Genomic DNA, 12,924 nt, shown 5'->3' with positions numbered 1-12,924 from the left:
ACTGTGAATTAGAATATGACTTTTTTTCCTTAATATTTAGACTTTAATCTTGTAAAATTACAGCAGTTTTTCCCATTTTTGCTGTAGTTTTTTTTCAATTTTCCAACTATTTCATCTTTCTTCATGTAAATTTTCTTCTTGTAATCACTACTTTATTCCCTTAATATTTTGACTGAATTCTCATAACATTAGAAGTTTTTCCACTTGCTCCTAATTTTTTAAAAATGACAACTTTATTTGTTGTTTTGTTTTTTCATACTACAACTTTAAAAAAATATATTTTTTAATATTTTAACTGTATGCTACTAAAATGATATACTGTAATGATGACAATATTACAAAGTTACATAAAATTACGACTTTTTGTTGTTACATGACTACTTTTTTCGCTTAATATTCTTCTTGTAATATTACTGCAAATTTTTCCACTTTGCTGTTGCTGGGGGTTTTTTTTGTAGTTTTCTTGTTAAACTATATTTTTGGAGTGTGCCACGGACTAATAAAAAAAATCTGCGGGCTGAAAATGGCCCCTGAGCCACACGTTGGACACCACTGGTCTATCAGCTCAGTGCATTTTCACACACACACAGTCACACAGTACAACTAGAGTTTCACGACACTCACAGGTGACCTGTGCAAAAGTACTGACAGTAGAGGATAGTAAGCTATCAGCATAGCTAGAACCAGTTCGAGCCAGTCTCTCTCACACAAACTTAACTTTCACTTTTCAGGCACAGAAGCTGCACTTTCACTTTCTAGATACACTTTCTAAATATAATAATTTGGATTTTAGACATATGATCATAATTGATCTGAGTTCATATTTTAATTGGTGCATTCATATCGTGACAGAAAAAGTGAGATGGCTGTAGCCTCTGTGATCCAAAAAATGATCCTGATTAAAAGATGAATGGGTTGAATGTAACACTGTAACATTGTTTGTAGGGATGATATGCAATGTGTTATATTCAGAGACCGTATGAGACAATGCTTTATATTATCAGTCACTGAAGCTGAGATGCAGCAGTGAAAATGTCAACAGAAGCAGTAGGCTGAATTAGCCTGTGGCTGCAGGCAGAAGGTCGGAATCAATACGAATCAATACAAGCAGCAAGAAACGACTCCGGACACGAGAGACAGCTGCCAAGGCTGTCAGTATCATATTTGGCGGTAAATACGGAAAGTGTGTCCAAAAGAAGAACCTGAGAGGTACATTACATCTACCATTCAATGATACATTGGCTCCTCGGTTGTCCTCACTTATCCTTTCCAGAAGGTCTGGTGAAAACCGAGTCATTTTTTCCCCAAAGGAAATCATGTAAATGTAATTAACCCCAAACATTTTAACAAAAAATACATTTTAGAGGGGGAGGAGGCGAGTTTACAATTTGAAGGGGGAATCCCTTCTTTGTTTTTAGCTGTCACCGCACTCATGTGGCACAAAAAAACATACCCCGAGAGGTCTGTTTCTGTTTTAACATGCATACTTTTACATGCAGAAAACACCTCAAAACAGTCATACATGACATATAAAATTGATATGAGCCATTAGCTCTCGTAACTGAAGTCCTCCGAAGCAGTATCTCCTGCTGTCTTTCATCAGTCCACACCAACAACTTACACAAATGTACACTCCTGATCAAAATTTTAAAAACCAGTTGGAAAATTGCAAGAATTTACACTTTTATCTTATGGAGCTTCAAAGTAGGGCTTCAAAATGTGAAAAGAAGAAATGGGAGTGAGACATAAAAAAGTACGAGTAAGCGATTTATTGCAAACAGCGCATTAAACTAAAAGAGGCTGTTCAGCTGGTCAAAAGTTGAAGAGCCTAGTCTTGAAAAGACAAAATCTTGGCAACAATGTGGAATCAATGTCATTTTCTGTCAGGTATTCACACTCATGATCTCTTGATGGCAAAGGCAAAAAAGCTTTCTCTCTTTGAAAGCTTTGTATGTATATATATATATATATATATATATATATATATATATATACACACACACACACATGTATATAAGTGCTCTGATCAGAGTTTTATGCTACAGATACCGATCATCCATGAGTGAAATCAGCTGATCATACTGATACAGATCACATAGATTATTTTTAAATTTGGCCGATTGATCGGAGAACCCCTAATATACAGTATATATACAGTAAATGGCTCCTATTGAGGGGCCCTGATATATAACTTATATTGGCCACTACTGGTGTAGTGTTAGATATTATACAGTTTAATTGCTCAGTGCATTGGCAGTGTAATAACGTTTCATATGGGCCTTTGGCGGACACACACACACACACACTCACCTAGCACAATCAGAGTTGCGCAACACTTAAGATATGACTCATGGAAAACAGACACACAATAGATGCGTTGTTCTCACTCACACCAGCTTGACTCTCACTGTCACACAAACTTGACTTTCACTTTCTGGACGCATAGGCTTAGGTTTTACTCTATAGAGGGTTGCGGCATCTGCTATATACTGTATAGTCTGTGTACTTTCATTCTGGGCCTTTTAAAATGTAACCTTTTAAAATGTTTGATCATTGATCATCTTCTGTTGTTGTTGCTTAATTTATTGGTATATATGTTTATGTGTTTATGTTTCTTATGTTCTTATTCTTTCTTGTGTTTCCTTTCTTTTCTTGGGAGTATGAACAGAATAAGATTTTCATTGCATGGTATAACTGCTGTTTTACCATGCACATGACAATAAAACTCTTGAATCTTGAATCTTGAATCTTGAATCTTGACAATTTTAGCAACTAGGAGTGGGGGAAATAATCAATTCTTATATGCATCACAATGCGGACATTGACGATTATTCATCGATTCATAAATGACAATAACCAATGCTGACGGAACAACACAAAGACGGAAAGCGGAAGTGCCGCCCGGACAGTTTATGGTGGTGCACCTAAGTGTAAGACGCTACTAAAATGGCTGCTGGATTTAAAACGAGAGTCTGGAAGCATTTTGGCTTTCACATAGTCGAAGGTAAAAATGAGCTGGACATTATGCAAGCTTTGTCACACAAGCTTAAAATATTTTGGGAACACAACAAATATGAGAAACCACATAGCACGTTTCCACCCGAACCAGGATGAAAAACAGCCAGCCGAAGTTGCTGCCAACCAGAGAACCATCGAGCAGGTGATAATTAACTATCCAACCAACTCGAAAAAGGCGAAACGAATCACAAAGTCAATCTCAACCTTTATTGCAAAGGATTTGTGGCCGTATTCGGTTGTTGAAAAGCAGGGCTTTCGTGCTTTGTTGTGCACTTTGGAACCCAGATACAACGTCCCATCGCAACGTTATTTCACTGACACTGCAATTGTGAATAAGGGCAGCCTAGTTTTTTGGGCTATTCATAATATACTGATGCCTGCAAGCATTATTCTTGTATGAGAGCCGCTGGGACAGAAATCAATATTTTGTATGAAAGCTCTTTTTGGCTTTGCTAAACAGCAAAAATTCTGTGCTCAGGATTTTATCTTGAATTCAAAAGTCTATTATTTATTTGTGAATAATGGCAGATTTTTTTTATGTTGGTTACTCAGAATATGCTGAAGTTTGTTAATTTTATACAGTAAATGCTGCTACTGGAGCACTTTACTTTCCCTGGTGGTTCTCAGCAATGGGAAATATGTTGATAGATGTAACCTTGCAATTATTAAGATAATGGAAGTAAATTCATCTATTTCATGTTTATTTTCATCGTGGATCATTACAAATATGCTTTGTTTTAGTAGTACAAAGTGAGTCAAAAGAAATTATATATAGAAAAAAATTACAAACTAGTGATTACAAAAAAGATGCATCGATAATCGTTTTATCATCGCATTGCAGGCCTGTGCTCTATATCCAAAACATGTCGGATAGTCAGGCAATATGGACGCAGGTAACATTAATTGCACAGACTACAATATTGAAGGGAACTGCAGCAGAAAACTTTATATCAAGCTCAGGTACTTACAAGCACACATTTTTTTGTATAGTTGTTTATATTATATCTGTACCATCTAGTTGAGCAGTGATAATAATAATTAAAAAAAAACATACTCACTGTGTCAGCGTATTCACTCCCGTTAGGCATGCAAAGTAAAAGACCCACCTCCCAACCTATTTAACACAGCTACTGTATGCCACTGAATTAAAACTGTATCAAAATAAACAATATTTCAATAACGACTATATCATAACTGCACGCAAACACTATAACTATGTGAAATACAGCTCTATTTTTAGATATTTAGGCTCTACAACATATAAATGTAACATTGTGAAATACATGTGGTGCTATGGACAGTCAAACCTTGGTTTTCATATGCCCCCGTTTTTGTATGATTTGGTTTTCATTAAAATTGTTCAAATTTTGCCTTCGTTTGTGTACTTCGTTTCCATGCAATACAGTCAAACCTACCCTAGTTTTTGTATGATTCGGTTTTTGTCAAAAATCTTGGCAAAAATGTTGCTTGTTTTTGTAGACTTTCTCTGTTTCTGTACAATACAGTCAAGGTTTTCGTATGCAGCAGTTTTTGTATGATTAGGGTTTTGTCGAAAATGTTCTCAAATATCTTGCCAATGTTTTCGTACACGTTCTCAATTTTCATACAATATAGTCAAGGTTTTCACACGCACCAGTTTTCGTGTGATTAGGTTTTTGTTAAAAATTTTCTGTAATATTTTGCTTTTGTTTTCCTACACTTTTTCGGTTTTCATGCAATACAGTCAAACCTCGTTTTTTTATATGCCCCAGTTTCCGTATGAGACGGTTTTTGCCAAAATATTTTTTATAAGATGTTGCCTTGGTTTACATACACAGTCTTGTCTTTCATATAACACAGCAAAATCTCTGTTTTCATATGCCCCACTTTCCGTATGAGACGGTTTTTGCCGAAAATTTTCTCTAAAATGCACTGTCTCGGTTTTCATACAATACAGCCAGATTCATATGCCCAAGTTTTTGTGTGATGCTAAATTTGCCTCTGTTTTTGTACACTGAGGGTTTTTGTACAATACAGTGAAACCTTGATTCTCGTACAGCCTAGTTTCCGTATGATCCGGTTTACATCGAAAATCTTCGGTAAAATTTTGCCTCCAGTTTCATACAGTGTCTCGGTTTCCGTACAATCCAGTCAAACCTTGGTTTTCGTAAGCCCCAGTTTTCATATGATTTGTTTTTTGTCGAAAATAATAGCCTCGGTTTTTGAACACTGTTAAGTACAATATTGTAGAGCAACGAGACAAAGTTGTCTGTTTTCCCTGTACTTTATTGTTCTGTGAAATCGAGCGTTTTATTGTGCACTGCAGCCTTAAATGAAGCCATAAATGAGGCCCCCGGCCTACCTTGCGCCACAAAGAAGACGGGTGCTGGCATTTACAAATGTAATGGTAATCCGCGTGAGATGCGCATCACAGTGGCATTTGGGGGGATTTTTTTTTTTCTGAAACACATCAAAGCAGCGGCAGGCAGTCAATATGTATTCATATGTGGAACACATCCACGATAAAGAGACAGAGATCCAGAAAAAAGGTCAAGATTTACAATAATTACTGGAAGTCTCATTTATTTGCAAGTATAGAAAAACACAATTTCGTTGCCACCACATCATAACGCGTACTGCAAACACAATGTAGTTAAATAGAGAAAAAAATATATATTTACAGCAAAATAACATTATGCTGCAAGAAAATAGTCGTAGTATTTAGAAGTGAATATTACAGTTACAGTATCTTATAATATTACTTTTTCCATGTAATAGTTTGACTTGTTCTTCGTAACTAAGCCTGCCGCTTTATGACTTTATACTGCTTTTGTGATCCATATTATTTTATTTTAGTAGTCTGGTGTGATTTTCTTGTAGGCCTGCAACAACCGACTATTTTCTTCATCGATTAATATCAAGTTTGTTGTTTGGATTAATCGAGTAAACAGTTAAGCCCTACAGAGACCAAGTCAATATGAGCCAAAAACAAACAATTAGTGGTTTGGTCCGCAGCATATCAGAAAAGAGGCAGAAATGTTGATCACTGTTTTCCGAAGTCGAAGCTGATGTGTGTGAATATCTCATTTTGCCTAAAACACAAAGGTCTGCTTTTATGGATGACGAAGGGAATTAAAAAATATTCACATTTAGGAGCCTGAAATAAACCAGAAAATTTGTCATATAATCGATGAATCATCGATTCATTGATTAACTCATTCAACCAAAGACGTATTTATACTTCTTGTACGTTTTTTGGCGCGAGAGGCAAAAAGAGGCGCAATTGCACAATAAAAGATGTCACTCTAAGAGCAGTTTTAAGCCATAAGAACGGCCACAAGGTGGCAGAAGTGCATTTGATAAGAGCTCGGCAAGGGTCTTTTGTAGTAAAAACACACTTGACAGCAAGGAGGAAGCAGAAAAACATGGACGAGTGAGGTTACGCATTGTAGGGAAATTTTGACGCATGCACACGCACACACGGGTGTGCATACGCATGCACACAGAGCGTTTAGTGACGTGAAAATTGTAAATAGTCCATAGTAAAATAAATTGTTATGTTGATGTAAAACAACCCTGTTTACCTATGCGCTACTGCTGATTACTAAAAAACACTTTTTTTTTCTAATGAAAGACAAAAGTCTAATCTTTCTTTTGGTATGTTCCATGTTTGGATAGCCACAGAACACAATATTCTGTGTGCCTTGAAAGATGAGTTCATTGTTAATTGCTCTATTCTCATGTACTGTACTTGTTTCCATACGTCTCCTTTCAACCTATTCTTGCTCAGGTTTTCACGGAGATGGAGTCTATCCCAGCTGACTTTGGGTGAGAGTCACTAGTCACCAGTCAATGACGGGGCACATTTATACAACAAACAAGCATTCAGTCTCAAATTCACATCGTCACCGAGTGGGCCGGCATTGGTGCCTCAGCATGATCCTTGCAATGCAGTGAAATAACCAAACTACAATTAGTACTTTGCTGTGAAAAAGTATCCAAACAAGGCAGCCCTCAAGACAAGACAAATAACAAGTAGCAGAATCTCCCCTTGAGATTTGTATCAACACATTGTGTTTTTGCATATCTTTGTGTTTTTGCCATATTTTTTTCCTGACTTCAGAAGTTTTACAACTTGCAGAATCAGCACAAAAAGTCTCCCTTTTAAATGGTTTGGTCACTCAAATCCATTTGTCCCTAAAATACATGATATCAGCAGGGCGTTAATTGCTCATACAAGCACACCCGTGCATCTGCATGCTCTATTCTGGTTTCTGTGTGTTTGTCTCAGTGTTTTAAACTATAATAGACACCTGCTGTGCACCAGGATGCCACAAAAAAGACGACATGGTAAGGAAATGGCATTTTACCGCATTGCCAAAGATCCCGAAAGATGACATAAGTGGATTTTGGCCACAAAAAGTGCTTCCTTTCTTCCACTGTTATGTTGCCATTCACTAAACCCCCAGGTTCTCAAAGTGTGGTACGCGTACCCCAATTGTAATGGGGGGGTAACCCAACTCCATCGTTCCTGACTAACACACATGGCTTCAATTGAGGGTCATTCAATTTTTGGGAATGGTGCACCTACATATTCAAAGTAAAGTAAATACAGCACAGTTACCACTCATTTGTAAGCACTCGTCTGGAAGCAACAAAGACTTTCCCAGGCTGACTTATCTATACTGTAAAATATACAGTATTTAAAAACTCACTTATTTGTTCATATAACGCACACAGAACGATGAACAACTTCCTTCATGTCAGAAAAGGAGAAATTAAGCCCTGCGCCGTTCATGTGTCGATGCGGTCAAGCGCATTGGTAACTGTGAGTGTTAGGCATAAGCTTTTAGACATCAACCAATCAGAGGACAGAAAAATGCAGACGTGACTCTACGCCTGCTAGATGGCCTTGTGAGGTGAATCTGAAATCGGTTCAAGAAACAGCCCCATTGCTAATAGTTTAAGTGAGATGGGCCAGCACTCCTGATACTGAAGGCCCTGGGCAGATTACATTGACATGGCAACACCTAGAAGCTGAAATCTGATTGGATAAAACAAAATGTCTAACATACACTTACTGGAAGCAGTGCAGCCAAGAGACACGCTACTAAATGAAGATAATAACCTGTTGGGAATAAATACATACAATTTCATGGGACAAAATAGCAGACGAGAAGAAGAATGGAAAATACGTAGTGACCTGGGAGAGAGAAAGAACAAACAGCATTGACCAGATGATAGCAGGAGAGCTCCTTTACCGACTCTGCCCTTTTAGATGAAAAGGCTTTAGTCAATCAGGGCTGGGTAGAAGAGGGGCTATGAAAAAACATTCCCTGAGGGCGAGGAAGAAAAGATAAGGGTGGGGCAAGAAAACCGATGGACCAGAAGAAGAGCAATTGAGTAGAGAAGCTTGGTGCCCTGTGGCCTGCTCAGACATGGAGTCACCAGCTATACTGCAGTACTAATCCAATAGTCTTGACCTGATTATGAGACTCTGCTTGGCAACATCACACATGCTATCGCTAGATAGATAGATATAGTGTGGAAAAATATAGTATATGGACATAAGAAGCACCTTAGAGATGCTTCCCAAACACAAAACTAACAGCTCAGTGTTATGTGCATGCAGAATCTGCTATCGCAATTAGAGACTGATGAAGTACAGCAAAAATGTCAAAGGGGGGAAGCCAGGACAACAAGTCACTGGGGATCATCACGATCCCTACACTCCCAAACCGTGTCTCAAGACCCAAATACTAACCCTGACCCGAATTTGAACATGGCTCTTTGATGACTAAAACGTGAGGAGGCGAGTTTGCATTGATGAGGCGAGACGAGGCCGGACGAAAATGTTCGAGGGCTGCTTCCTTTTGTTCGTGTAATGTCGGTCAAAAGCTAAAGAGTATCGAATCTGAAGTGGCGCCTGAAGGCTCATTAAGCCAATGTTCGTTGGAAGGTAAGTGTATCTTATGTAATGTTATTTGACAATCAAGGTATGATCGATTTCATAGTACGCTTAAAGAACGGCAATTTTTATTGACACAATATTCATGAAAAAAAAGCTAAAAGAAAAAAACAGCGACGACGACACCCAAAAGAGAAAAATCTGCAGTAATTTGACAAGAATAACATTGTAATATTATGAGGAAAAACAACACAACGTCATTATAGTAGCATGAAGTTGAAATAATTAAGAAAGCCTTTCTTTTAAGTCGTAACAAAAAACAAACAAAACAACAAATAAAGTTGTCATATTTGGAAAATTGGGTTGTGGAAAAGTTATAATATTAAGAGGAAAAAGTTGTAATCTAGCGACAAAAAGTCGTCATTTTACGAGAATAACATTGTAATATTATGTGGAAAAACAACGTCATTATACTAGCATAATGTTGAAATAATTAGGAAAGATTATTTTTTAAAGTCGTAATGTAAAACAAACAAAACAACAAATAAAGTTGTTATTTTTTGAGAATTGGGTTGTGGAAAAAGTTATTAAGAGAAAACGTTATCTCACGACAAAAAGTCATAATTTTATGAGTAATATTAAGAGGAAAATGTCATTTTAGTAGCATAAAGTCGAAATACATTAGACATTTTTTTTAAAGTCATTATGACAAACAAACAAGACCAAAAAGATGTCTTTTTTGGCAAATTAGGTTGCCGAAAAAGTGATGTTACGAGAATAAAGTCAAAATATTATGGGAATAAAGTTTAAAAATGTACAAAAAGAAAGTTGAAATAGTTGGAAAATTTAAAAAAAAAAAAAAACAAGAGGAGAATTTTAAAAAACGGTAATTTTATGAAAATAGTCAAAATGTTAAGAAAAAAAGTCATATTCTAATGAGAAAAATAGTCTAAATTTTATGAGAGTAAACTCGTCATATTATAAGGAAAATTAATTCCATTTTAGTAGCATAAAGATTAAATATTAAAGAAAACATATTTATTATTTTAAGTCTTTTAATATTATTAGAAACAAACAAAATTAGGTGTGGCAAAAAATTATAATATCATGGGAATAAAACCAAATATTACAGAATTTACAAAGATTATTTAAGAAGAAAGTTGAAATATTAGTAAAAATAAAAAAAAAATACCAAAAAAAAGGGAAAAAAAGCAGCATGCTTAGAAGAAAAAACAAACAAACCCAACAGCACAGATACTCGCTTTACGCTCACGTCTACACACACTCAAGTTTCTCTTTCTAAAGTGGCGCGACAACTGCTATATAGACTCTATACTGACCGGCAGCAATACACAACGAAGGGAATACGCAAAAAAAACACCTGCTTCTTTTGCAACGTTGATGTTCAGAGTTCTGCTCTTCGCGCCTCGCTCGTCGTGACCGTGATCGGTGGATTGTGAGGAGGTGTTGTGTGGCTGTTGTGGAGAACGACAGAGAATGTGGATGCAGTGTTGGAACTGCTGTTGGCGTGTCAAAGTCAGAATACACTTACGAAAAAAAAAGAGCGTCAGATTCTATGTGCCTTTGTCAGAACGCCACATTACTTCCAAGACACTTGGAAAATGTTTGTTTTTGAAAATAGCCACGTTGGTGTGGGCATGGCCTCAGTTAGTCAGTTAGTTAGAGGTTTAGTGCGGATCTCATTAAAGCTTTCCACAAGATAAGACCAGGATACGGGATTCTCTAGGGTTGAGCAGTCATTAGAGCGTTGCCTGTAATGCAGCTCTTAGATGAAAATATTAATCCTAATCCTTTTCCTTAATACGCAGTTGACACTGTCTGCGAGACAGCGTTGTAAACATTTGGGTTTTCTATTTCTTGTCGCCCTTTTTATCATGACATATCGTGGCTAATTAAAATGAGGAGCGGGGAAAACAAACTAGAAAAGGCCAACACATCTCACAATTCCCGCAAATGGTGTTGCTGTAAATTCCCATAAGTGACGACGTATGTTGCTAGTCAGGCAGCCAACCAATAAGGAAAACTCAAAACACAAGGCCTTCTTTTCTTGCTTTAGTGAAGCTTTCTTTGTAGCTGTTTCATACGGGAACAAAAAATGCAATTACTACCTCTCAATGTACATTTGACATGCTAAACACAACTAGCTAGCCAGTAAGTAACTGCTAACAACATACCATCCAGTTTACAAACATATTCAAAGTAATATTTCAGGAACATTTGTGATTCACATAGATACTTACAAAGACAAAAGTTTCCCAAGGCTCAAACGTTTTAGAGAAATGTTTCCAAAACATTTTGCATTTCTTGTGTGTTTGTGCACAAGCGTGTGCCTGTGGAGGCTGGCGATAAGCCCTCCCCACGACTTAATGTCCCATTTCCTACACCGTACATATTTCAAGTGAGGGACAATCTTCCTAAAAGTGGACGAAAAGGCGAGGCATTTGCCGACAGAGTACAGGACAGAGTCCCCACCCTCCTCCCGGGCCCGACGTCGAGGTGCGGTGCACCTGGTTTTGAACATTTCAGCTCCGTAAACAGACAAAAATGAGTGCAGAAGATGAAAGCAGCGATGCACTTCAGGTACTGTAAGGAACTTTACCACAAAAAAAATCACCCTGTTACCATTGCACTCGCACCTTCCTAAAAAGAAACACTATAAATCCAAAGTGTGGCACCTTGCAATTTCATTTTCATGATTCATTCTAAAAACAATTGTTCGCGACGTTTGAGCGGCTTGGACCGCTGATTTCTCGTACTTTGTTTAGCATGTCTAATTTGACTTCACTTTTCACTTTCACTTTCCTTTTCTTTTATTTGACACACCGCCATCAGAAGAGTTTGCCTCACACTTGGGAGACATCATGAAGGGAAAAAAAAAAGAACTAAAAAGAACAAAAGCGACGTCCTTCCTCACCGCTTCACAATTTGATTTTCACCGCTTCCCTCTATCACGCTTTTTCAAAAATGCACCGAATAATAAATCATGAGCAAATTTTTTTACCGAAATTAAGCATTTTCCAGCATAAAGAATGAACTAAAATACAAATGAGAAAAAGACGTATCCGAAGACATTGACGTAGTGTTCTACACTGGTCACTAGGTGTCAGTAATTTTAGTCTAATGCTGGGTGTGACACACAAGCACCAGACTTGATCGCCGGAACAACAGGCTTTTATTGCAGGTTTGAATAATCTCACAACAGGTACAATAATCCCTAATAAAAATCCCCAATAAAAGCACGGGCTACTGTTGCGGCCGTAACCAATGGCAAAGCGATACTCCAAACCCAACCCTCCCCACGTCATTTCCTGTCCGCCACTCGCTCTCCTCACCGAGGGAACACATTTATGGCAGCACACACGAGCATGAGTCTTATTTATGTCTTTCATGGCGTATTTTCTCTTATTATGTGTACTCTATTGGGTAATCGGAGTGTAAAGGTAACTATAGGGGTGTTATTTCATGTCTAGAGGGCTCTAAAAAGGTTTAGAAAATGTATTTAGAAGGTTGTAAACAGGTTTTCCACACTCTAACTACCAAAATATTAGATTCATAAATAAGGAATTCTACTTAGCAGAAATTCAACGATGTCACCGTCGGGTCTGGATGACGAACGAGGGATATTGGCGCTCTTTTTCTTTTTTACAGTGTTAATAATTTATGGGAATGCCTTGTAACCACAAAATTTCATAACCATGAAACATGGTAACACATGGACCATCTGTATATCATTGCTGTCCTTCAAAAATTGTGATGTAGAAGTATTAATAGCCACAGTAGGGCATTAGTGTCGTTTGCGGTTGTATTATTCAGGTTTAGAGCGTCATTTGGGTTACCCTCACTGTCAGAGGCTTTTCTAGTGTGACAGATAGAAAAGTACCGTCATTTTTGCACACACACACTTCCACATGCACGCCCCAGAGATTTACCTCAAAGGATCAAGGTCAGTCTGCACACTTGACTGTCTACTGGTGGCATCACACAGCTGACTGCACACA

At 37.5% G+C, this 12,924-nt stretch overlaps 1 protein-coding gene across 1 annotated transcript in view; it reads right to left on the bottom strand.

Annotated features, from left to right (window-relative positions):
* thsd7aa (thrombospondin, type I, domain containing 7Aa) overlaps positions 1 to 12,924 on the bottom strand; it is a 110,541-nt gene that overhangs the window by 63,401 nt on the left and 34,216 nt on the right. The gene's annotated exons all lie outside the window — the stretch shown is intronic.

This window comes from Dunckerocampus dactyliophorus, chromosome 20 (genome assembly GCF_027744805.1).
Source record: "Dunckerocampus dactyliophorus isolate RoL2022-P2 chromosome 20, RoL_Ddac_1.1, whole genome shotgun sequence".
NCBI lineage: Eukaryota > Metazoa > Chordata > Actinopteri > Syngnathiformes > Syngnathidae > Dunckerocampus > Dunckerocampus dactyliophorus.
Note: the sequence above shows the minus strand (reverse complement) of the source record. Positions and strands in the feature narration are given on the sequence as shown.